This window comes from Lycorma delicatula, chromosome 2, assembly GCF_047948215.1.
Source record: "Lycorma delicatula isolate Av1 chromosome 2, ASM4794821v1, whole genome shotgun sequence".
NCBI lineage: Eukaryota > Metazoa > Arthropoda > Insecta > Hemiptera > Fulgoridae > Lycorma > Lycorma delicatula.
This window is the reverse complement of record NC_134456.1, coordinates 121,075,169-121,103,104: the sequence shown is the minus strand read 5'-3', so window position 1 is coordinate 121,103,104 and position 27,936 is coordinate 121,075,169. Positions and strand designations below refer to the sequence as shown.

General features: G+C 27.6%; 1 protein-coding gene across 4 annotated transcripts in view; it reads right to left on the bottom strand.

The window, feature by feature from the left end:
* SPR (G protein-coupled sex peptide receptor) overlaps window positions 1-27,936 on the bottom strand; it is a 1,401,361-nt gene that overhangs the window by 459,822 nt on the left and 913,603 nt on the right. For all 4 annotated transcript variants that reach the window (XM_075356175.1, XM_075356174.1, XM_075356177.1 and 1 more), the window contains one exon: window positions 22,140-22,235. The gene's annotated coding sequence lies outside the window, so the exon portion shown is untranslated. The remainder of the gene's footprint in view (window positions 1-22,139; window positions 22,236-27,936) is intronic.

The window sequence follows — 27,936 nt, the reverse complement described above, 5'->3', positions numbered from 1 at the left end:
GGTAAATGTCGACACATACCAAACACGTCGGTGAAAGACCAAAATATTTGCTTATATAATTTTACATTCGGATCTTCGGCGGTATATATCAACAAATATACATAAGCTCTAATGGTTTCGAACCGACAAATAGAAATTAAAAAAATATAAATAAATAAATACCAATCTCTAAGGTAAACAGATTACGAGAAACTGTCGTAAAAGAAAACAAGTTTAAATTTCAGTCAAAAGTAACCTACGCTCACTTCACTTGTTAATTTCGTCAAATTACGTTAAATACACAAATTATATACGTTATTCTCCAACATCGAAGGCGGTTAATTAAATTCACCGTATTCAGCATGCACTGATGGTGAACGTTGAATAAAAATATTTTCATAAAAAACTGAACAAAGGGATAACCATCTGATCATTTATTAGTAAAGTTATCGTTCATCCGTGCAGTTAACATACTCCTCTATATATCCTGATTGACCCACTCAATTTATAAAAAGCTGAAAATTTTATAAAATCTTTTTATAAATGTGGTGAATCTGATTAATCACCTTCAATGTTGGAAAATAACATATATAATTTGTACATTCAACGTTAATTAGATGAGGTTAGCGAGCGAACCGAGTTTCGTCATGTTTGTCTTAAATTTAAATTTTCTTTTTTTACGAGAGTTTTTCGTAATCTACTTACCTTAGAGATTGGTTTTGGATGATTTTTTTTTAATTTCTAGTTATCGTTTCGACTCCCACCAGAGTTTATCTGAGAATGTCGACATACATCGGCGAAGATCCGAATAAGATAAATATTTCGGTCTTTCACAGGAAAATATCGACATTTGCCAATTGCGCGTGTATTTTATCGTGAAGACGATAACATACACGCGCACATGCGTTATATTATTATAATTATTTAATTTTTTCTGAATTTTTGCATGAAAATACTTTGAATATTACAACTACTTCATGTTATATAAACTATACAATAGATTCAAACACTTAAATTTACACAAATGTTGATATAAAATTCCTTCAATTCGTCGAGTAAACTTTCGTCAATAAACATCCGCAGATGTTACCTATAGGAACATGTTACTGACCATGAAACTTCTTATTTTACAAAATTAAAAAAAAAAAAAATCAGATATAGTCTATTTCTTTGTAAATCTTGAACATACGTAAAAGAAACAAAAACACTTGTAAAAGGAAATTTCCTTCTATTTTCAAAAGTTTGTTAAAAAAAAACTTGGATTGTATGAAGCAATAGGAGGCCAAAAGAGTAAAAGGTACCTTAAAAACGAATTTATATAAACATTGAATTTTTCTTAAACTAGTTTTGCTTAATAGTATTACTTGCTAAGTATACTGTGCAAAAAGAATACCGCAAATATTACTCTTTAAGATTTTTACTTGAACCGAAAATTTTATTTTATGAACGGTATTTTATAAAAATGAGAGAAAATTCATTAATATTTTTTTTCTTTTTTATAATCTGTAATGTTAAATTGGTGAAAAACAGAAATAGCACTGACAACGATATTATAGATTGATTACTTGTGTTCTACAATACAGTTCTAATTTTACAATTTTAAAACAATTCGGTGGGTTTTTAATTATTGAAAATTAAAAGATAATTTTATTTTTACCATCTCCCAATTATTACTTTCAAACAGGATATTCAGAATGTTGTGTAGGAATAACATATTTATCGTAGTAGAAATGCAATTCCATTAACTATTTCACATTTGTTGTAAAGTGTATAAGTAAATTGTTTTTTTACAATAATTATGAGAATTTGGAAAAAATATTGAGGGTAGATCTAAACATTTTTTTTTAACCAAAACATTCAAAAAGAGAGAATGCAGTTTTTTATATTTTTATTTTCTATTAAAAAAAAAAAAAAAAAACTATAAGAGACAGATAAAACAGCTTGGCGTTGGTTTTTATACCTGTAAGTTTTTCACCACTAACTAGAAGGTAAAGGGAAACCATTGGAATTATCAGTTTATTTGGTAAGCTTGGCATGTTTTCTTAGTTATTATTAAACACAATTTATTTATTATTATAATTCCTAATTATTGTAGAAAGTGATTATTATCTCATGTTAGTGTCTTACAAATTAAAATTCCGTTAAAAAAATAAATGTTGATGTATGAAATTATAGATAAATCAATTATCCTTAAAATTTGAATATGATTTAAAGCACTGATGAAAAAGTAGGTAAATATTACTTTATAATGATCTTTGTATTTTAAAAAATTAATAGGAATCCATGAGTAATATCTAATTTTTGAAAACTCTTAATATTTTGAAAATATAAGGTGCAATGTCAACACATAACGAAACTATTCAATTAATTGAAAATTCCGGGATGATGATCCAAATATGACTAACGTATTGCGTTTTCTAAAATTTCTATATTTCTAATGAAATGTTTTTTTAAATGAACCGTTATAAGTCTTAATTTCTTTTAAATATCATACCCGAAAAAAAATGGATTCCATAAATAATATGAATTTAAAAAATCCCAAAGGTTTGTAAAATATATTTGGATGCGTTTGAATAGCAAATATATAAATTTGCGAATTAAAACAAATTCGTAAGAGTTTCTTTCCTACATGCATATATATATATGTTTTTCATACATTCTTTTACAAGAATAAATTTTTATACAAGAATCTTAAGTAAATTATATCACATATATACTCATTAAAAAGGAATCCCCATTGAAATTTCTCAAAAATTAAAATATCACAATTATACTAGCACTAGTAAATTTTTTTTTATATGAATACTAAATAGAACTTCTGAAGGTATAACGTAAAACGTACACAACGTAGGTTTAAGAACTGTTCTGTGAGTTGTGTAGTAGAAAGCAATAACAATAACAAGAATCATAAGTAGCATATTGATAACACTAACCAAAAAGAAAATGAGAACGAAAACAGACACTGAATGTGTTGTAATATATTATAACAAGAAATGAAATATTATTATGTTTATTTTCAATATTCATTTTCAGTGAAAAAAATTATCTCTTGAGGTTTTTCTCATTTACCAGCTGATAATTAGCCGTATACTAGCCACCGTACTTTTTTATTTTTTTTTTAAAGTCTTAACATCAATTAAATCCATCAATTCACTTCATTTTATCAGAGTATCGTCAGCGGGAAAAATCATATCGTACAAAATTATAATTAGACTATAGGTTTAAAAATTTGAATTAAAAATGCAGCTTCCTTCGTTTTAATTAATATACAACGAATAAAATTTATGAAATTATCGTAACAGTGTTTCCTATTGAGACACTGGAAAATGTGCTATTCAAATAGAAGCATTATTTTATTATCATTATTAATGAATTTATGGTAATATAAATGTTATTCAAGCCATGTTGTAAAGTGTATTATTTTTTTTTCAATTATACATTTATCATAGATAATAAACAAAAGAAAAAGAAAATATTTTTCTACGACGTAATCATTTATTTATAATAAGAAAAATAATTTTAGTACAAATAGTAAAAAATGTATTCTAGGAATAAATAACATTAAATTTAATGTTTATTTAATTTAACATCTAACAGGCCTTTGATAAGGTATGGATACCTGGCTTACTCTACAAGTTAAAGCTATAACTTCCTCAACCCTACTTCCTAATCTTGTGGAATTATCTTGAGGGGCGTATTGCTCAGGTAAAATGTAATGACGAGTTTTCAAGGTTCTTTGAGATAGGGTCAGGTGTCCCTCAGGGCTCTGTGCTGGGCCCTGTGTTGTATTCCATATTCGCTGCGGATATTCCGGTGCTGGATGATTGCATCGTCGCCACGTTCGCTGATGACACTGCTATCCTGGCTTAATGAAAACCCTGGCCTAGCCTTGCAGAACCTACAAATGGCGCTAGATCGTGTCTACGTGTGGCAGAAAAAGTGGAGGATTAAGGTTAATCAAGGACAAGGTAAGTCGAGGCACGTCACATTTGCCATGCGGAGAGGTGACTGTCCCGGTGAGTACTTCGATAGTGTTTTGATACCGCAAACGGAGATTGTGCGGTATCTGGGATTTCACCTGGATCGGCGTTTGACCTGGAAGTGTCACGTGAGGATGAAGAGGTAACAGCTAAACGCAAGGTACAGGGCTCAGGTACAGGTACAGGGTCATTGGCTGTTACGGAGGAACTCTGACCTCACCTTATCCAACAAGATCTTAATTTATAAGGCTATCCTGCACCCAATCTGGACGTACGGTGTAGAATTGCGGGGAACGGCTAGTACTAGTAATGTAAAAATTATACAACGATTTCAGAACAAAGTAGCGAGGGTAAATGCCCAAGCGCCGTGGTTCACGCGGAATGATGAGATTCACGATTGAAATTGATATTGCTGATCACGATTGATATTGCTGAAATTTATGGTTTGTGATTTAAGACTGAGCTTGAAATTTCATATCTGACTTTAAGTTTCCTTGCAACTATTAATTGTGTATTATTTATTTTGGGGGTTCCTTAAGGACCTCCTTATCACGTGCTTTTGTCAGGAAACATACTTTGGCCCCGCAGGAGAGCCGATTGTACGTAATTATAATTGCTACTGAGCAAAAAAAAAAATATTAAATAATATTTACAAGTGAAATTTTATATCAGTAATTTTTACATAATTTTCTATTAAAATGTTATATGACATGTGTATAACCTGTTCTACACAAAGTAAACAAAATGTAATTATAATTCCAGCAATATAGATAAATATAAAATTTTTAAGGTTCCCATTTATAAACATACGTTTGTTCGAGAATTAATAAAAGAATTGCTTTTAAATACTAATTAACAAAAACTGCAGAAATTAAACAAAAATAACTATATAATAAACATGTAGATAGAATATAACATTTAACAAGATTTTATTTCATTCAAAACAATTTGACTTGCTACACTACTATCTCCCCTCTTTGTTTTGAGTTAAATTTTGAACCTCAACAGATGTATTGCATGATACAAGTTTTCAATATTTTTTACTACTCTTTTCAATATATTTTATTGTCTTCCTATACATTTTGATATTCAGCATAGTCTGCTGCCAAATTTACAAAACATAAATTTCATCATATAGGGCTCTACTACTTGGTATTTCTGTTTATAAGAATTTTCCGTATATTGTTCTATTCTTCGACTCGTCTTCAAACCTCATTATTTTGAAATTTTTTCAGTTTCCTATTTTTCCATTTTTTTTTTAATGACAAATTTTCAATTTCCTTCTGTAATAATACTATTTAAAGGCATCCAGTGTATTCGTTTCTATTTTGGATTACGTTCACGTTTACCTGCTGTTAAAATGGTAATAAAATTAATCTTAGTCTACAGAAATATTTTAAAAAATTTTATTTTTAGTTTTAGTGAATATTTAACTTTTTAAGCTTGTCTACTTTAAATATCTTCTTTACTTCCGGGCATCGTCTATAATTTTAGTTCCAAATTTAAAATCATTTTCAAACTTCTTATAGATTAATTTCACTACCTTAGTAAATAATTTTTGTGTTTGTCGTCGCATTTGTGTTATTTTTTTTTACTGTAAAAAGAATAGTTAACAAAATTTTTATTTAATTTCTAGACCATATTTGACTTCTTACTTGAGAAAATAAGTTTAAATTGTTAGCAGTTATTTAGATTTATTTTTAAAGCAAAAATTGAATTTTTCTTCCAAAAACAAATTCTGAGCAATTTAGTGTTATTCCCTAAATTATATTTTCAGTCAAAATAATAACATTATCAATAAATCTTAACCTGTTAAATTCTTATCCATGTATAGTTACACAGACCACAATTGCCTTTCACTTTATAAATTCTTACACAAATATAGAAACTTAATTTCTGATGAAAGAATTAAAATAACATTTAACTTCAATATAAAGTTTAACCACCTGTTTGAGAGATTACTGTAGTTGTTTTATTTAGTTTTTGCTTAACAAATTTGTTTATTTCTAAGAAGCAATATGTTGAGGGAAAGTAATTTGGAATTTGGATGAGCAATTAATTTTTACATTTATGTGTTCATACTGACGGAAGGTAATAATTTTAAATAAAAAAAAGTAATTTTAAATAATAATAAAAAAGTAATTTCAAATAAAAAAGTAATACTTTATCATTAATTTTCAATCATTATTTTGTTGTATTCAGCCATTTTTTAAACGATAATTAGATATTACAATAATTAATTATTGCAGAGGTTAAAATCAATTTCTTTTGCGATTCCGAAATAGTCTTTCAGCATATTTTCATTTCCTTTAGCGAATTTTCTTATTGCATAATAATTTTTATTCTTTAAATAATCACAGTAATCATACAAAGTACAATAAGAGGTCGAAAAATTACGAAATCTGCCATTTATAACCGGATTTTTTATCATTACTATTTATTTATTTTTTAAATGCTACTTTTTTATTATTTATGCCTGGTTTAGTCATAAACAATTACTAAAAACAGTTTAGAAAAAATAACAACGGAGAAAATATTATGTGCAACAAAGCTAGTAGCATATGAGAATTATTTTAAACCGTTTACAAATTAAAATTATTCAAATGGAAAAGAAAGGGGAACATGACCAGCACTTTTAAGGGAAAAAAAATAGTCGTGTTTTTCCAGTTATATGAAAGGATCGTGCTTCTAGGTGACAGATTAAAAAAAGAGAAACGGACCATTTGGCCAGCCTCTGGCCTAACTGCTAGGTTGGCGCACTTATACCGACCGATCTGATCTGCACTTAAACAAAATGAAGTCACAAAAACCCGATAATAAAAAGATAGGTTTCAAATTACGAAAAAAATCAACATTAATCGATTCACTACTTTTTTCTCTCAAAAAGCTTGTATACTCAAACTTGACTAGGATAAATTGTTAACAACCTGTCTGAGACAGGATCGTTTAATTAATATAAAGTACTTGTTAGCACTTCATGACTTTATTCAGGTAGTGAATTAATAGTAATTATAACTAAACATTATAAACTTGGTAAAACTATAAATGGAATAACCGGGTTTCTATAATTTACGTTGTAGTTTTAATTCTCCATTAAAAGTATTATTTAAAGAAACACAGTTTTCTTAGAAATAAAGTAAACATTACTTTTCAAGGAATGTGTAACTTATTTTGTTTTTATTAAAAATCCTGCTACAGCTATATTATGCGATACACATGGAATAAAACTGTTTCAAAAATTATATGGAAATATTCTACACGTTTTATTAACTTATCAAAATACGAGTAATTTATATAAGTACAATAAATATCTGCAATAATCTTTAAATTAGTTTTCACTTTTCTATAAATCACAGGGTGATGTAAATAAATATTATAAACTGAATTAACTATACTAATGCAACTTCGTACAAACTAAACAAATTCATAACAAAAAACTATAAAACTAATAAATATTTATTAATTAAATAAAAATTTTCGTATATTAAATTATATTTAATTAATGTGAATTAATGTGAGCGAAATAAATTATTTTGAATCAAATTGACACTAACAAATACTACTTAAATTTCCCAGTTTGTATTTTTTATAATATAATGAAATTTTATTAAAATTATATAAATCTCAAATAAAAGTTACGTTCATCGCACTTTTTTGTCGATTTAAATAACTTAGGCTAAAATAAGTTTTTTAAACTTATATCAATGTACATTGATTGTTATTCAGTAAGAATATTTACAAAAAAAAAAAAAAAAAGATTAAATTAAGTTAAATAAACAAATTACTAAACATTTTAATTAAGAGAAAACGTGCTTTTAATGAAAATATTAATCAAGTAATGTCCAATTTTACTATTCTGCTAGATATACGTTTACGGTTAAACACAAAATTTATATGGAGAATTCAGTATAGTTCATTTTCATCTCAATGCTATGAGGTTAAAGGGCTATTGAAATAACTGCCTAAATGAAATAGGAATCCTGCGTATAGCCCATTTCATCATAGTTAGGCCAGATATTGAATTTATGGCGTACCAGACTGTGGTCAAGTATATTCTATTACCATAATAAATGTATATTAATAAAGCCTGAAATGAATAATAATATCTTAAAGAAGTAGCCTATAAATAAATATAAATAAGCTATTTAATAGTTTTATTATTATTTATATGACCACCACTTTTGCTATAGCTTAAATTTGTACTTATTTACGGTGATATATATATTTTTTTAAATTAACTACACTTAATAAAGTGTAAGTTCATTAGAAAATATTAAGAAAAATATAAATAAAAGTAAATAATTGTAAAAAACGTTTAAAAAATATGAAATTTGAAATTTATAAGAAAACCAATTTAGTTAGAAATGATACCAATTATTCTGGTAATCAAAAATTGTAATATAAATAATAATAATAATAATAATTAGAGTGACTTCTAATGCAATTAAAACTTAAAACAAAATAAGGTTGTTCGTATACAGTATACATCTTATAACAGTATAAGGATCGATGCTCGATCGAAAAATACGTGAGTTAGAAAAATTCTTGATCCTTAACAATAAAGATAACCAGTCTTTCTGGTGAACAAAATGTGTCCATTGTAGGGCCAAATATCACCTACATTTTGGTTAGCCTTTGAAGCTGATACACAAGAATATATATGGTACAATAAAGAAATCTGTAAATTACTTAACTCCTCAGTTTCCCTATTTAGCTTAAAATAGAATATTTGTTATTATTAGGTATGGACAACATAATTTTAGATAAGTTGTGACTCATGGTAGCTCACCTGAATTCGTTATAGTTATCGCACTTATATAAATAAACAATAAAAAATTATATTTCATATTAGATATATTTTACTGCAGAAGTAGTCTCTAATTAATAAAATCTGCGAAAAAATTAATTTTGGTAAATATATGTATGTACGTTAAGTATTATGATTACGAGTGGTAGCTTTCGTTTCTATATCCCTAACAAGCTTCAAGCTTTTGTGGCGACATCAAGTAAAAAAAATAAAAGATTTTGATAAAATATAGCATATGTTTAATAAAATTAACAAATTACCTCGTTTATAGAAGGAAAATTCTGTTTAATATGTTCGTAATTATATTACACAACAAGTAACAAACAATAACTGCCATACATGTAACTACACGGGTCGTGGAATACATACTGAGAGACATCGGAAATGTTCGTTGTTCATCGTAACATTTCGTCGTAATTACAGCGACACACTACAGTAACGTAAACAACAAAACCTTTTGTTCAATACCAGATTATAGTGTCGAGAATGCATTGTCTAAAAAGTATAACTTAACAAACAATCACTAGCCTTAATTAAATACTTTCATACGTATATTAGAATGAAGATATTTAATTAGACAAGTCATAATGTTTTGTCAACCCAACCGAAATGTAGGTGATATTTAACTTTACACGTGTCACGCTCCGTTCACCACAAAGAATTTTAATTTTATTTTTTTTATTATAAAAATCTAAAACTCTTCTAGCTCCCGCATCTTACGACCGACCACCTTCAATTTTCTTTATTTTATATTGTTTATGTTTAATTGTATTGGATTATACAATTTTTTGAACATGATTATAATTACTATTGTTTTTTGGACATACATTTCAATTGTCTAGTTGTCACAATAATTACTATAATTTCTAACTAAATTGGTTTTTATAAAAGTAAAAATTTTTAACTACCTTTTTTCACATTCTTAGTTATTATCATATTTATATTTTTCTTAAACTTTTCAAATAAACTTATAAGAATAAATTTCTTTTAAGAATAAAATTTCGTTTAAGTAAATCAGAAAATTTCAAATAATTAAAACTAGTTACTATTTTTTTTTTAATTAAATAAAATATTTTATTTATATTCACTACTCAAATGTGAGATTGTGGAAAAGTGGAGTATGAAATTCCAAGAAGAGTGTCAAGAAAAGAATACAAATCCAACCTTCAGGGATTAAAGGCAGACGATACGCTTTGGATGTCAGCAGTTAATTGACTTTCTTATTAGTTATGATTTCTATAATTTTTTATAAAAATCAAAATTTATATCCTCTATCTAAGTCTAAGAAGCAAAATTAAACTTAAATATATCTTTAGAATTTCAAAAAAATATATATTCTTTAAAACTAATCTTTTCTGTATTTTATACATTCTGTATTCAAAAATTCTTGGAATGAGTTTGTTTTTGAATTCAGTAAATAGTAAATTAAATCATACAAAGTAAATTCGTCACCTCTCTTGATTCTGTGGATTATTTTCTTCTTACACATCTTGAAATACTACCACATCCAACTGAACTAAGTCACATGTAAAAGATACAAGTTTGGTATGATAAGAATAAAAACTATTAGAAATTTTTCAGAATTATTATTTTTGAATAGTTTTCTAATTGAAGAAAAAGTTAAAAGGGTTTTGCGGCAAGAGTTCAATTTATCTGTGAATACTAATTTTACTATTATCCCCTAACAAAAGACAGTGTATCGAAACCAACGTTTTTAATCCTTTAACTAACCAGCCTTTACAGATATTTTATTTTCCAAACTTCCAGTATTTGGCATACAGGAATTCATTTCAATTAAAATACATACAAATTATTAACGACGAAGAAAATAAGAATGAAAAATGTATCAACATAATTGCATACGCCAATCCTTTTTGGTAAAAAAACATGATGAATCGCTGTGTAGAGATTAATTTAAATGCGTGACATGTACCATTTTTATATGGTAGGTGGAATAGAAAAGATTTTAAGTTTAGTGTGATGCGTTTGAAGTTCAGTTAACTTCGTTTAATAATTTAGTATAAATTACTTGAGTAAAAATAAAAAGATTTTTAATACTAAAAGGGTAAAATTTATATAATATGCGCTAAACGTTAATAATGTAAGAAATAATTCATTACTTTTCAGTGAATAGACTAATCACTACTAATATTGTTGGGTAAACGTTAATTTCAACACGCCTACTGCTGTAAAGGAACAGCACTGAAACTAGCACATTTACAGGAATAATTACTGTTTGAATAACTTTTCCTGTAATCTGAAAAAGACTGCAGGAGTCAGATTAACAGATTACAGTAGTCAGTAAAGGATCTTGGAATTCTTTTTGACTAAGGATTATATTTTAATAAACACGTTGACATCACTGTTGACAAAGGTAAGGGAAATCTTACCCTTGTTAAATTTCAAAAGATTCGATGTAGGTAATTACTGATTCTATTTTCCATAAATCTTTAGTAAGTCATCAGGTAGATATAATACTTTCATTTGAAATAAAATAAAATTGAATAGAGCTTACACAGAAGAAATATTGATGCTGTACAGCACAAATTTTTACGTCGGGGATTAAATACTTTTCTTTTAAATCAGCTAAGTTCATTTAATATTACTGAATTTAGGCTGAGGTTCTCTTACACCTCCCAACAATGGCGTCATATTATTCAGTGAATGATTTATTTTTCTTCTAACGTGTACAGCGTAATTTGAACGGTCAGCAAACTGTCAAATGAACTTCGAGTTCCACGTTGTTAGTTAATAAATTACTATTTCGATGAATTTTAATTGTCAATCCTTGATATTAAATTGCCTTGAAATTAAATATCAAGGCCTCATTGATTTTTATACATAAGGTTATAAAAATTATAAGAAAATTACAAGAGATTTTAAATACGTAAAATCTGCTTGTCGTGGAAAATTCGTTTTAATGTTTTCGTAGTTCTATCAGTCCATTAGGTATTTCATGTCTAGGATATCTTTGTCCAGTTTAGATTTTTATGTTATCACTTAGAATAATTATTTTTACCATACAAAGGTTATTTTTTAAACTGATCTGCTGTTCCGTAAATTATTTTCCTAAATATTTGTTGCTTCCTGGGGCCTTTATGTCTACTAAGGGTGGTATTGGTTCATCATAAGTGGGAATGTGGAGATGGACTTTTAAAAATAAATTCTTACCATCATCATTATTATTATTACCAGTACATAATCATACATTAAGCATTAATCCATTAATCCTACCCTAATAAAGGGCATTTGTATGTGTGTTGTTTGTGTGCGCGTGTCCCCCTTAGCTTAGCACCGGAATCTACCGATCACTAGCAGAAAATCCCGATTCGTTAGTAGTACATGTTTCGTGGTGGTCACGTGAATACTTGTTAAATAATAAATAAGCGCGGTCAAGTTTGGTCAAAGTCCTGTGTGTTTTCGATTGAAAATTAATCGATTAACGAAGTGGGTTACTTGGTCGAGGTTACTTGGTCCAACTAGTTACTTGGTTTTTTTCTATTGGGATCCCATTTTAATAGATTGTTTTCCCATAGGTTGGGATCCCATAGATTGTTTTCATCCTACAACGAATTTTACAGGATGGATTCGGTAAGATACGAAATAAACACTATAAAAAATACTATATACAAATAAATCGTGATACATTTTGTTCATCACATCTATTTCGTTGATATCTAATACATAAATGTTTTGCAAAAAATACTATCTCAAGATAAATAAATATCTTTAGGCATACAGTTGTATGCAGAAAATAATATCAGATTGAGATTTAAAAAAATCTTCATGTAGTAGGAAAATGATCGAACGAAAATTTCAGCTTGACAGAATATGTTTTTATTTAATTTTTTGCATAGGAAGATAGAATTTTCCGTAGAGTTCCACGTAGATAAAGTCATACTTGCTCCTAAATAATCTTTTTTGTAAAAATAAATAATTACTAATCTATATATATATAAAAAAGGAGTTGATTTCTTTGAAATTCAAGATTAAGGACCCCATAGGTATACAAAAATACCTAATTCGGCAAAAAATCTCTATTTATTGCAAGGGTGATTTCTATATTTTTCTTTTATACTCTCGATTATCTGGACATTATGTTAACCAAAAATATTCAGTTATATCTACAAGATGGTATGACCAATTTTAAAAATTCAGACGGCTTATTTTTTACCATGATAACTACTAACGTTTGAATGATAAATATGTACGCTGGGTCACTTGGTTATCCAGTTATTTGGTTATCTGTTATTTTTCAGAAATTTACTTATATCTCCGGAACGGTACGACCAATTTTAATAATTCAAACGGCGTATTTCATACAAGGCTAATGTTAAAATTATGAAATAGAAATAATAAATCGAAATGAATAATTAAATTACCAGAAAAAATAGTAAAGATCTTTTAATTGCAATAATTTTTCGTAATGCTCAGTTAATATGAGGCACGCAAAAATGAATCGTGTTTTGAAAAAATTTTCAAGACTATAAAAAAATTATTTGGCTCATTTGGCTATACCTCGTGGGTTGTATGGAAAACAGTTACAATTATTTTGTAAAATTTTAGTGAATTTTATAAGTTAAATTGTGTAGTTTTACAGGATTACGATAAATAAATCAGTTTTCAAAAATTGAATCTACTTTTACGCTCCAAAAAGCAAAGCGGAGCAATGCCTGGCTGTGAAGCCCGGTGAAGCTGCGCTGAGCAGCTAGTGTATACTATAAAATAATAAACTTTTTTTTCAATTAATCGTAAAAAACAACAGTAGGTTTAATTGCAGCCTTGTATTTTCACCAATATTGCACTAGTGAAAAAATTAATTTAATGTGTTCATAAAAAGTCTTACAATGTACTTAACATAAAAATAATTACTTTACTCTAAAAAAAAAAAAAATTCTTTCAGTTTATTACCGATAATCAAAACAAATATTTTTTATACAACTATTATTGATAATAAAGATCTGGCTAACTATTGCTGATAATAAAGAAATAACAGACAATAAGAAAAAGTATATCTAAATTTCATTTACCAACCGACTCGGAACGAGATAACATACCGTTTTTACAATATTAAAACTGTATTTGGAAGCAAAGAAAATAATCATTAAATGTTAAGAATTAAAATTTAAAAAATATTTTTCCGTAAAAGTATGAGCATTTTCCGTAAGAACTTCATACAATTTTGAGTTAAATATTTTATTAACGTGCACAGCTTAAATTACATTTCACTTAGAAACGAATCTCTTTCTATAATTTAAAAAGCATTTGTTTCACGTTAGTGTCACTTAAATTCGTTTAAGTAAGTACTTGTTTTATTTGAGAAACTAATCCAAATCCTTTAGTGCTCTTTAAGTAACATCAGTTTAAATAAACTATGAACATTCCACTTGGCATTAGTCGGAATCTTTACCCTGATTTGCTAAAATCCTTTGTAAGCCGTTTTAGTTAACTGAAAAGTTTATGTTTACATAACACTATGAATTAAACTATATGTTGATTTTTTAATATGTTTTATGTTACAGGCTCTAACCCGAAAATTTACTAGTAAATAAGCTTAATGAAAAATAGTTACCAGTTAAAAGGAAAAAATACTGCAATAAAACTTTTCGGCTTAAATTCACTTTTACCATTCAGACTAGTATTTCCTGTTAACCGAAATTCAACTTCAAGAACTACGAAAGTTGCAGCTGAAGTTAAAAAAAATTACTTCTATTTAATTCCAAATTAAAATTAATCTTTCTTTCTTAAGTGTTAGTGCTTTATTATTAAAACTGTAATAATAATTAAAATATATAATATTTTCATATTATTAATATATATATTAATATAAATATATATATAAATTTATTTAAATTAATCTTTTTACAGTACATAATTCCTCTGTACGTTAAATTTTAACTATATATATATATATATATATTGAATTTTTTTTTCAAACAATCCACCAAATACAGTATTAAAGAAACATTCATACTTTCATTTTACTTTATTTTCTTTACATTAGAGCGCTTTCGGGCATAAGTCCATCCTCAGTAATGTTTTCTGATGTTATCTTCATTTACATTTACACATATAACTACTATTCAACACCTTTACACTTTGGCTACTTTTTATAACTTTGGTTGTTGGGTAAAATATAAAAAATTATAAAACATCATTTACAGAACATACATACATTTGTTCAGTCAATTTTTTTTTTTTTTTTAATTTAAAATCATCTACTATAATTTACTAAAAGTTACAATTAAAATTAAAATTTTTTACAAAAATTCACCAAAATTTATTTAAAATTTCATTCAATGTTGTTTGGTATAATGTTAATACAGTACTCATTGGCTGAAAAAAATTCAATTAACAGTTAAATCCTTTCCAAAAATAGAATGTACATCATCATTTAGAAATTTATTTCATAATTCATTTATGTTATATATATGTACATATAATAAGTAAAATTTAAACCATACTACCAAGACCCCAACCATTAAATAATAACTAAAATATTTAATTGTTCTTATTTGTGATCTGTTAAGCATAAAAATAGGAAATTTACCTTCTCACCCAATTTTTTCTTTTAATAACTTTTAATTATAAATTAATATTTTTAAATAGCCTATTTATTAAATGAACCCTAAACAAATAATGACGTAACCTAAGTTAGATTTATTATAAAATTTCTTTCTGAAGAAAAAGAACTGTACTTTCAACTCAGTTTTAATTGATCACTACTAAATATGAAAAAATGACAATTAAAATTCAATTATTGACTAGTAAATCATTTTTAAACGTATTAATTATTAATAAATATATATATATATAAAGTCCTTCGTTCGATTGTTAGTAAAATTTTCAATTTTTTCCCAAAATAAATTAATCGAGGTCCTTAACATGTGAACGTTTAACTATCTAAATGTTGTATAAATATTTACAAAAAGTCTAAATTTTCATCTGGAGGGTTCTGGATCCTAATCCCGGCTAGGTTTGCTATTTTTTACACGCTACAAAATCAATTTCTTATCACTCATTAAAAAAGGAGTAGGGTAACTGAAATTGGACACACAACAAGTCCTGTTGTTGACGAAGAGAGAATAGCGATTAAGAGAGAAAAATAAATAATAATACATACAATTAATTTTAATGCAATTAAAAAAAACAACCCTTCTCGTAGAGTTGGACGAACTGTGGTATGAAAAGAAAAATCCAAATAAAAATATCATTTGATGAGGAAGCAATATATTTTTACGCTATACTTGTTACTGGAAAAAGTATTTAATATAAATTTCAAATATTCAGTCATTAATTAACTAATTGGTTTTAAAAAATAATACAAGATACGATATTGGTTTTAATAATACAACAAAAATTATTTAAAAATAAATTAGTATAAAGTAATAATAATACCTAAGGGTAATGTAAAAATCTATTATTTTAAAATCGCTACCCAAACTAATTCATTAAAAAAAATTAAAATTTTAAAACTCCAAATAAAATTTACTTCCTTGGTTTTATTTAACTGTCTTCTTTAAATCAATAAATAAAAATAAAACAAATCATTGAAAACTGTAACAAACTGAAACAACTTTTAATTGTTAAAAATTATAAACAATTCACTTTCAATTTAATGGAACTATACTTCCTAAGACCTGTTAGATCTAATACGAATTTACTAAATAGTCTCTTTCTCAGAGAGTAGATATCTTTTCCTAGATTGTTTTTTTTTTTTTTGCCCTGGTTATAAGTTAGCATCTGAACGTTTTCATCACCTTCAGCTAAAAAGTATTGAAAATAATAAAAAAATTAGGTACATACAAAAGATATGTATCCTACATTATGTATATCAGAAATTAATTTTGAGATTTTTCAAAAATAAATGGCGAATCATAAGCCAATAAGATTGGCTTATGATTAATTTTCAAAAACACATTCAATTCATGTTTCACTCGTTAAAACCAACCCCTTGTATTTATAAACGTAATTATTCCACTATTTCAGTGATGTTTCTGATAGTAAGGTTTCCTTAGGCACCTACCTTAAAAAGATTTATAAAGTATTGAGATCTTGATTTTTCTATACAAAAAATAAATTTGCATGTTATAGCTATGTCTGTGAACAGTACATGTACCTTTTCTGTTTATTTGTGGGGTCTAAATTATTAATTTCAATAACTAAAGCTTAATAATTAAGGTGGCTCTGTGCTGACATGAGTTTTAATAAGTTAACTGTATGGAAATTAAAAAAGTTACAAACAGTATTTGTCAAAAACGACATATTAAACGAACAAATATCAAATTCGTTTATATATTTAGTTCTAACTTATTTATGGCACAGTTGGTATTAATAAAAATGCTACCTGAAACTTCACTGAAGAAGGTGTTGATAGTTATTATAAAACGATCTTAATTAGTTTTAAACGATGAATCGATTATAATTAATAATTTACAAATTTTTAAATTTACGTAAAGAAAAAACTATTAACTTTACTTTTATTTAACTATTCATACACAATAGTTAATTACTTCTTATATTGTATAATTGTAAATATATAAAAATATTGAATTACTTCCTTAGAAGTGAAAGTAGCGATAGTAAACATAGAAAATTATCTAGTAAAGTATTAATTAAAGTAGAAGTTCGATTCATAACCATAGGTTCCAGTTTGAATCTATTTACAGGATTACACAGATTGAAATTGCCCCTTCATAGATCAACTTTTTTTTAAATTAAATTTCTAAGAATTTTAACTATATTTGTTGGTATTTTAACCACTTTTTAAGAGAGTGATCCATATAAGCTACATGTCAAATGAAATTAACAATCTCAGTACCTGATCCGAATTACTATAATTATACTGTGAACGGATAAACAAATTGAAAAAATAAAAAGCTGTTTGTTATTTCAGAAATGCAGAATTAAACACTAGTATCTAAAAACTGGTATATATAAAAAATATTTCCAAATATTTTTTTAAAATTTTTCTACTATTTTTTTTACTACTAGGTTAATAAGTTATAAAAAAAATTTGCAAAAGAAATTAGGGAAAAATAAATTACAGTTTTAAAACTTAAGATAACATGTAATCTGCAACAAATCGTTATGAATTTCTTGTTATCTTTCCCCTTTGATTTATCTTTTGAACGAAGGACTCATTAAAATAAATAAATTCAGTTCAGTATTATATTTTTATTTTATAAGTACCAAAGAAATGCCGTATAAAATTCATGACTTATTCCGTAATTAAGAACTATTAATATTAAATTAGTTCTCTCAACAAAAACAATTATGGAAATTTTTAGAAAATTAAATTTTTTCTTATACTAGTCAGTAAGTGTATGCACTTGTATTACCAGAGATAAGTAAAGCTTAAATTAAAAAACGAATTCCTGTAGCATTTTAACCATAATAAATCAATACTAACCAGACGATTTATGTTTTTAGATACAAATCAACAACCATGATCTTGGCTTATGTTTATTTTTCCCACAGTAAATCAAAATCAACCTACATAAAATATTTTATGAAAGAATTTCAAAGTTAAATTTGTTCCCTTAAAACATATATATGTAAAAGTTTTCACAAAAATGTTATTAGTTATCTACTTAAGTAAAATTAAAAATTTCCTCTACATATCTCAACATACTATGGAATTTTACACGACTAATTTTCCTTCGAACAAAACGTTTTTTGTAATCACATGATTCCCTTGATTTGTGTCAGTTTTCTTTATTATTCGCATATAATGCAGGATCACCTTAACGCAGAATTTAAAGTTGATGGCAAGAAAAATATTTAACATTAATTTCAATGCTACAAGCTATTTATAAAAATAAAGTATATAATAAAATGAATAAGTACCAAACTTGTTAAAAGAGTAGAAATTTTTCTTCCAGAAAACGTTTTCCTAATTTCGAATTGGAATCAAACATCCTATTAGATAACCGGTATTTATGAGTAGTTTTAATTTTAGAAAAAAATCAATTGGTAAGATAAAATACAAGTTTAACGTATATTTTTAAAAAATATTTTTTTTTAAATTTCAGTCCCGGTCAATAACTACTTTCTTCTGTCAGAAACATTTTAACGGTGGTTTTTCTCTGTGGTGAATGCATTTTGATAAAATTCAATCAATCTTTGAAAAAAATATTTTTCTCAAAAAATAGAATTCCGAAAACAGGAAAGTACTTCCGAAGTATGGCTTTAAATCGAGTATTTTAAATTAAAGACAGTAAGGTGTTATTCAAACTAAATAAAAATTAACTGATTGTACGTGAATCTTCAGTGTTAATTTCATTCACACACCTTGTTAAACTCCACATTTACCTACATTTACCAAGGAACAAATTTTTCTTAAGCATTCACATACTTTTCGAGGTTATTTTTAATGGATTTTATAGCTTAAGCACTTTTTTCGTATTATTGGAAAACAACTTCATTATTATAAAATTAAAATAACATAATTTAATTATTCAGTAAAGAAGATGATCAACACTACTGCTGATCTTAAACGAGGAATTACATCTTCCGATTAGGTTCTTCCATCAATCGAATAAAAGTCAACTCTAGCGAAACAGTTTCCAATCATGGCGAGACGTTGGTTTTTTTTATTATAAAAACAATTAAACAATTATCGAGAAGCAACGTTAATTTTTAGTTTTTCGGAAGACGTGATATAAATAATTTTTTCCGACTGGCAATCCGAAAGATATACTATGTATAAATCAAAATATATAAATTAATAAATTAGGACGAAATATATTTGACACAGAATTCTTAAGGTACTCACAATACAGTTTATAATCAGAAGTAAGGCGTAAAGTATAACTAATTAACAAATTTATATGCATAGTGATCAATTTGAAATTAAATCCTAACATGAGTGTCTTTAAGTAATTTTTTAATATACAGACAAATATTTGATAAAATGAGGGAAAATTGAATGTGGAAGTTGGTATGTGGGAGAAAACTGTTAAATCTCCTCTGGATCTGTTTTTAAATATAATTTTCGGTGAATGACATTGCATGGAAATTAATTTATTCCTATTGCGAGAAGATATAACGGAAAAAAAATGGTCATTGTAAAACAGTATTTCGCCACAAACTCTTATGTTCGTGCATGGATGAAAAAAAAAAGACTGATTACTGTAAAAGGTTAGTAAAGTAGATTCTGTTCGCGGAAAATAGAATCAGAAAATCAATTGTAGGAGAAGTAATAATTAACATTCAAGACAAAATGGTTACATTTCTACACTAATCTTTGAAAGAGCCAGCACATCAAGTGGATGTTTCTTACGGTTTGGCTCATGTAGTAGTAAGAAAAATTTATAAATTGTATCCGTACATTACCCAACTTTTTCATGAACAGAATAAAAGGTGATTAACCAGAAAATGTATTGGTAGTTTTCAATGAACTTAATCCACGGTCCATATTAATTTCTGAGTATATTTAATAACTTTTCTGTTAATAATTGTTATATCACTCTCCTCGAATCGTGGTTTACATGTTGGAAAATAAAAATAAACGAAACAACATCAAAGCACGTCACGTTCACCCTTGGTAAGGAACACTGTCCTCCTGTTTGCCTCTTCAATATTCCGATTCAGAGATTTCAGGACTATAAATATTTGGGTGTTCATCTTGACCGACGACTTACTTGGGCGAAACATATAAATCTAAACGGAAACAGTTGGATTTCAAGTTTAAAAACATTTAGGACATAGATTTCAGCTTTCAATAGAAAGAAAATTATTGATTTATAAGCCTGTATGGAGAACCTTCTCTACTAATAAGGCTACTACTTTTATTTCGTGATTTTTTTTTAAAGTAATTTTTTATTGTGCAATGTAGTGGTGCCCACTATATTCAAAAATATTTATTTTAGTAAGTTGTATGTATTGAACATTACTAAGAGATTGTTTTGTAGTAAATAGCTCTGTTGAAGAGAACGAGAGGTACTGTTGGTTACAACAGGACAACCTCACCACTTTCCATGCCATTCAATTCTCAAAGGATTTCCTTCACGATATTTTCTGAAAGTAATTTCAAGAGGTATCTGTAGCCACTACGGACCACAGCCCTATTATGTCTAGATCTGCTTTCATGGAAGTTTTTTAAGAAAAACATTTATACATTAAAAAATCCTCAAACTTTAAAATAGCTGAACAGAAGTTTATTGCTGCAATATTCATCATTACGATTTGAATATTCAGAAAAACTCTTCGATCGATGGTCAATCATTTAAATTGCACAAAATGGAAGCCTTTCTTAGACACTTCTGTAGACCCTATTAGGTCTTATCTGTAAGTGCAGTGTCAATTAATAATGTAAAAAAGATATGAAACGTTAATATTGTGAAAATAACTGTGAACTTTTAAATCTGTTACAGCCCGAATAGAAATTTATATCGCATGAAAAATGCCATGCTTGATCGGGGGATTTGAACCTAGGTTCTATATTAAATTTTTAAGAAATTTAAATACGTAGAAATCAGGGTGGTTCAATTATGAATATATGAAGATGCAAGGAGAAAAAGATCAATATGATATATTTGGAAAACAAACAGCGAGAAGCAAAATTTCAGAGATAGTAGAAAAAGAAGATATATATTAAAATTTCATAAAAAATAGTTTTTTCTTTTTTCGCTAAATTGGATAGTTAAAATGCTATTTAAAATATAGAAGCGTTATGATGCAAATATAATCTTTCACTAAATTTATTAATGCAAAGGAGTTTAGTAAAGTAAAGAATAGGAGATTCATTTGAAAAGCAAACTTTAAAAATAAGTTTTATTATCGTTTATATATCATTCAGAATTAATAATTCAGTTTTCTTTTTATTATTACTTTTGTATAAATTTAATGCATTATATTCATACAAAATAAAATAGTCGTTTTGTTTTTAAAAAATAAAGAGATTTTATTATTAACTAAGAAGCGTATAATGTGTATGCGTATATATATATATATATATATATATATATATATGCATTAAACAGCCAACTTGACAACTTTAACTTGTTCATATCGTAGTAATAACAAATTGAAACAAGAACCCATTACTTTTCAGAAACATGAGTAATTATCACGAATATAATAAAGGAAAGAAAATTTCTGAAGTTCAATACATATTTAATAATGCTATTATAATTTCTGACAGGTGGGAATGACTTTATATTGTAACGTAAAACTATAGCCATAGTATAGTATCGTATATTATAAAGTTTCTACAACTTTGTTCAGTAATTGACAAAAGATAAATGACATGAACTTTTCTGATAGACAAATTAATGGGAAGCTGAGTTGAACAAATAAACAACAAATTTAAAGAATAATTTTCTAGTTAGTATTCTGTTATGGTACTGTGTTGTTTGTAAGAATCGTACCTGTCTAGCGTGATGCGCTGTTACAATCACTGTCACTCCTTACAAGGACATTTTGCGCTAAGCTGTCCGTTTCACCGCGTGTGCCATTGAAAACTCCTGTAACAAATAAATTAAAATAAAATACACCGAAGAAATGAATAGACAATAAAATACAGTTAACCGTTTGAAATAATTAGTTTTATCTTTAAAGTTTCTTATAGTAAAAATATTGATATCGGTATCTATTTCTATTCAAATATAATTTTATGCAAATTTTTTTTCTGTGTTTGGTATTTTTTTAAATACCTTTTACAAACCTACCTACAGGTTTTATGAAACGAATACAAAATTTTGAATTGATACGGAAGATAGATAAGTACAAATATAGGATGCATACTTCTCTAGATATTAACTACGGCTCAACAAACACGCAAAGCACTTGGCCATGGGCTTTCTAAATAATGGAGAGGATGTTGGAAGGATTAAACGTGACCACGTGCTGGACATTGGTGACTGTGTGTGATATACAATTATAGTAAAAAATCCTCTGATTTTATTTAATTTTTTTCTACTTTTCACTTTTGTAGCTCATTTTATATTTAATTTTTTTTTTGTTAGTGTTAATCTCTTCTTTCATTTTTACTTCCTTGTACAAAGTAAAAGGAAGTATTGCGAAAAATTTCGGTCTTCAGATTTCCTCTCCTTTTATCATTTTTCAACGTTTTTTTACTTCCTTAGGAAGTATTGTGATCGCGAAACATTTCGATATTCCTATTTCAACGGAAACATCCATTTTGACCAGATTCGGCGTGACTTCTATATGTACGTATGCATATATTAGCGTACTTATCTCGCATAACTCAAAAACCATTAGCTGTAAGGTGTTAAAATTTTGGATTTAGCACTGCTGTAACATCTAGTTGTGTAACTCCCTTTTTGATTTAATCGAAATTAAAATTTTAATTATTGAAATGTTTGGATCTTACAGGGAATGCACATCGGTTCGAATCAGACTTCATCTTCTTTTGTTTTTTTAATTTAAATATATTGATTTAATAATTATTAACCAGTGATTATAAAAAAAAAAGTTACAATAAATAACAATTCAATAATAAAAAAAATTATTAGTGAAATAAAATGTTATGTACTTTTAAAAATGGGTAAATATAACTTAATAGTCATTACATATGTATATATGTAATAAATTTGGTGAAACATCTGATTGTTTAATATTAATTGAAAATTATAATTTTAAATAGTATTATTTTTTGGATTTTCTAGTTTAATTTCTGATTAATTTTATTTAATTATTCTGAAATTTCTGACGCTAAGGGAATTCGTTTATCTTTTTTCAACGAGGTGTCCGCCCAGGGAAAAAAGGTAAACAAATTAATAAAATTTGTACAAAATGTCACACGATTTACTGTCACTTAAATTTTGCATCATAATTACTTTAAACGGATGAAAGTTCAAATCCTTATGCAGAAATCTTCTGACACTGCAAATGTCAGGATTACCAATTTATTTTTTATTTAAAATCATCAAATTTCCATGACTCATCGGAGTATATTTTCTAGAATAATTAAATAGCAATTATTGAAATAATCACTTTTTGAGAAAAAATATCGGGTGGAGTTGTGTCGGAGCGCAGGGCCGTTGGTTTAACGTGAAACATTACAGACCTTTGGTGAAGTTCCTCCGAGCTACAAACCGACCAACTTACCTGTAGAGTTAAATGGGAGAGCCACCATCGTATTTTTTGAACAAAACTGAAAGTCTCCAATGGAAAATTTTAGTTCCTTCATTTGGCAAGCTCTACAGATAAAGTGGTCAATCTGTATTACAGCAATTCACTTTTAAAGTATTGGATTGAAATAAAAACGAGACACTGACTGCGTACTAAATTTAATTTTAAAATAAAGCAAATGTTAAATGTTACATGATATTTATTTCGACTAATATTCGACGACAGTTTTGCTCAACATTGGTCTGTGACATGAGAAGAATGGTACATAAGTCATAATAAGCACCGGTAAAGGTCCTCGCCGTTGGCTTCGTTCACCGAACGCGCCGTGTCAGCTTTACGACGCTCCCGAAAGAGTCTCGCTCGCTCGCTCTGCTCCGGACATTAGGGTACATGTACGTGGCTCATAACTTCTCCTTTCCAACGATATACGTAATTTATATTTCCAGCTGGGTTTTGCGCGAGCTGAGGCTGACATATTGAATTTTTATACATTTTACATGTTTACTTAAATTTTTTTCATATAATAATTGTCCAAAATACACTCATCATTACTCAAATCAATCTATCTGACAAAGTCTAAACATAAAATACACGAATCACCGCGTTATCACGTCTATGTCGTGAGCAACACTGGATGGAAATGAGCGAAAGCATCAGTTTTGACCGAATGCGCTGTGACCCCTCTCCTACAACCGGCTCTTCAAGTGACGCTGATATTGTCGGACAATATTCTCTCTAAGCTGGTCAACATTTCGTTTATTTGTTTTTGTTGCCAATCATTTAATCGCTCTTTGGTTTAATATAATTCTTCTGATCTTAATTTGTGTAAATGTTCTCTAGTTTCCAAATTTTCTCTCTCATTATATTCATTATCCTCTTTTAATCTTTTTTATTCTTTCCTTGGTCTTAACGTTTTCTTCCTCTTTGTATTTATTATCTTTTCTTAATGTTTTTATTCTTCCCTTAAAATGTTCTTCCTCTTCATATTCTTCTTCTTGTCGTGTCTTGACATGTATTTCTTCATGTTATCTGTTTTTTTCCCTGTATTATTGTTTCTTTTTCATTTTTGGTTATTCACCAAATAATCCAATAATAAAAAGTGAATGTTTTACACCGTAAGGTCAAAATTTACATTTGTAACCGGTTTACAGGAGTTTACTAAACGGAACAGTTTAATTATTATGAAAAGTTATTTATACGACTCACCAGAAATCCGCAACTTTTGTTAATCAGCAACTCAAAAAGATAAGAATAATACTGATTTAGTAATAAGTGTAATTAAGAAAATTTACTCTATCCTAACATTTTATGTAAGATTGTTGAATTAATAATTTATAAATATTTGATATTAATAAAAACTATTTCAGTAATTGTGAAAATGTCCACTTTTAAATAATTAAAGAATCGTATCTCACCTTCAAATAAAGTAAGTTTCATCAAAAATATGCGTATGTAATTTAATAGGTGTAAAATGAAGTCATGTGGTGTCCATATCAGATTTTTTTGATTTCTGATTATCGTTTGACTTGTTATGATACTGATGGACCTATTTTTCGAGTTTTAAGTGAATGGATTTTCCGCACAAGTTACAATACTAGTTTGTAATTATTATGGAGTATCGATGGGAACTTCCTTTCAAGTATTTGTATATCATAAAATTTACTTAGTCTCCATAAGATGTTAATGAATATGAATAAAATTTCAAACAAAAATATTTGTTATTTCCTCTTAAATATTCACAAATTAAACTCGGCCTGATTTCACTGATAAATATAACTTTTGTTTCCTAATATGCGACACATGATTTAATTCTGTTTTTTGATGCTGCAAACGAATATGAACTCAGAATGTTTCTATCACCTACCATTATGAAAAATGTTTAAATTTTAAAGGAATTTTTTTCTCAACGTATAGTAGCTCCTATATTGTATTTTTTGTAAGCTCATTTTTTATTGTTTAACTTTGTTAAAGTAATTTGCAAGGTATAAATAAACAATACTAGACAAAAAATTGAATCATAACGTAGTCATATTATGACATCATATCGAGTACTGAAGAGTGAGCCTTCATGGACAAGGTTAATCATATCTGTGCAGACCAAAACATGTAGCTGAAAACACAGCTGTGGTGTTTGTATTAAGCACTAGATTTAGGAATAAATTAATTTTCTTTAGTCTTATTGCCTTCTTATGCTTGTTAACAGTGCAGTGTCATAATGCCTCGAAATTGTGTATGTGATGTGGAAGTTATTTGTTATGTATGTGATGAGTTTACTGTAAAATCAAATAGAAAAAATATTACACCTTTAATTAAAAAAGCATATCATTTGAACTTTCATTGTAAAATTGGTGAGTAGGATAAGACGTCGGCTCCTCATATAGTATGCACTAATTGTTCTGTATATTTAAGAGAATGACTGAAAAGTACACTGAAGGCTTTGCCATTTGGTGTACCTATGGTTTGGCGTGAACCAAAGGATCATGTAACCAATTGTTTCTTTTGTTTAACAAGTATATCTGGAAGTTATAAAAAAATCTAAACATATTGTAAAATATTCTTCACTGCAATGTGCAATCAGGCCTGTCCTCACAGTGAAATTATTCCAGTTCCTGAGTCATCTGTGAATGTATGTTTCGAAAGCAGCGATGAAGAATCAGGTAGTACTGAAGAAGATAACAACGATTTTGATTTTGAATCATCTTCCAATAAGCCACATATTATATTGTAAGGTGAATTAAAAGACTTGATTAGGAATTTAAATTTATCAAAAATCGAGCTGAACTTTTAGGATAAGACTGCAAGGTTGGAATTTACTTTTAAAAAATATACAAAAATTTCGGGCTTTCGAAGCTGACAAAAATAACTTACTCAGTATTTTATTGATGAAAATAATTTGGTTTATTGCATAAATACTGATGACCTTATGTTGCACTTAGGACAAGTTCATAAACCTGAACACTGGCGCCTTTTCATAGATACGTCCACGTATAGTTTAAAGGTGGTTCTGCTACTCAACGGTAACAAATATACTTCGATATCAATCGCTTATGTATTAATTTGAAAGAGACATACGATATGATAAAAGACGTTCTGGAAAAAATAAATTATAAAAACATACCTGCAACACATGTGGTGGTTTGGAAGTTATAGCTACTTTGTTAGGCATGCAGTTAGGCTATACTAAGTACATGTATCTTCTTTGCGAATGGGACAGCCGAAATAGGGATAAACATTATCTTACCAAAGAGTGGAAGAAACGAGACAAATTAACACCGAATGGGAAAAATATTATTCGTGAGCCATTAGTTGAACCCAAAATAAATATTTTTATCCCCTCTCCATATCAAGCTAAGACTAATGATAAATTTTGCAAAAGCAATGAAGGATAGTACGGATTTTTGTACATCAGGCAGAAATTTCCGAATGAAAGTGAAGGAAAAATTAAAAAACTAATATTTGTTGGTCTTCAAATAAGAGAGTTGATCAAAGATGAAGTATTTAACTCAATGTTAAATGTTGTAGAAAATGCAGCGTGGGCTTCATTTAAAGATGTTTGCAAAAATTTTCACGCCAAACAAAAATCCGACAATTACCACGATATTGTTAATCAACTTCTTACTTCATACAGAACTATGAGATGTAATACGTCTTTTAAAATACATTTCCTCCACTCACATCTGGATTTTTTCCCAGACAACCTCGGAGACGTAAGTGACGAACACGGTGAACATTTCCACCAAGACATTTCGGTGATGGAGAGCCACTATAAAGGGAAATAGAATACTAACATGCAAGCCGATTACTGTTGAGATGTGCCTGAGTCTATTTTTAAAAGAAAAGTAACAGCGAAATCATTCTAACATAGGTAAGGCCGTGCAAAATTATAAATTTTACAGATTTGAACTACATTTTCTCTTAATTTTTTTTTTAAGAGTAATTTATTTATAACTAAGGGTGATAGAACAATTGTATTTAGAGATCGGTAATGTACGCAATTCAAGAAATGTTCTACAACAGTTAAATGTTATTCACACTTAGAGAAACAATAATTTTTTTTTGTCTATCAGTGAA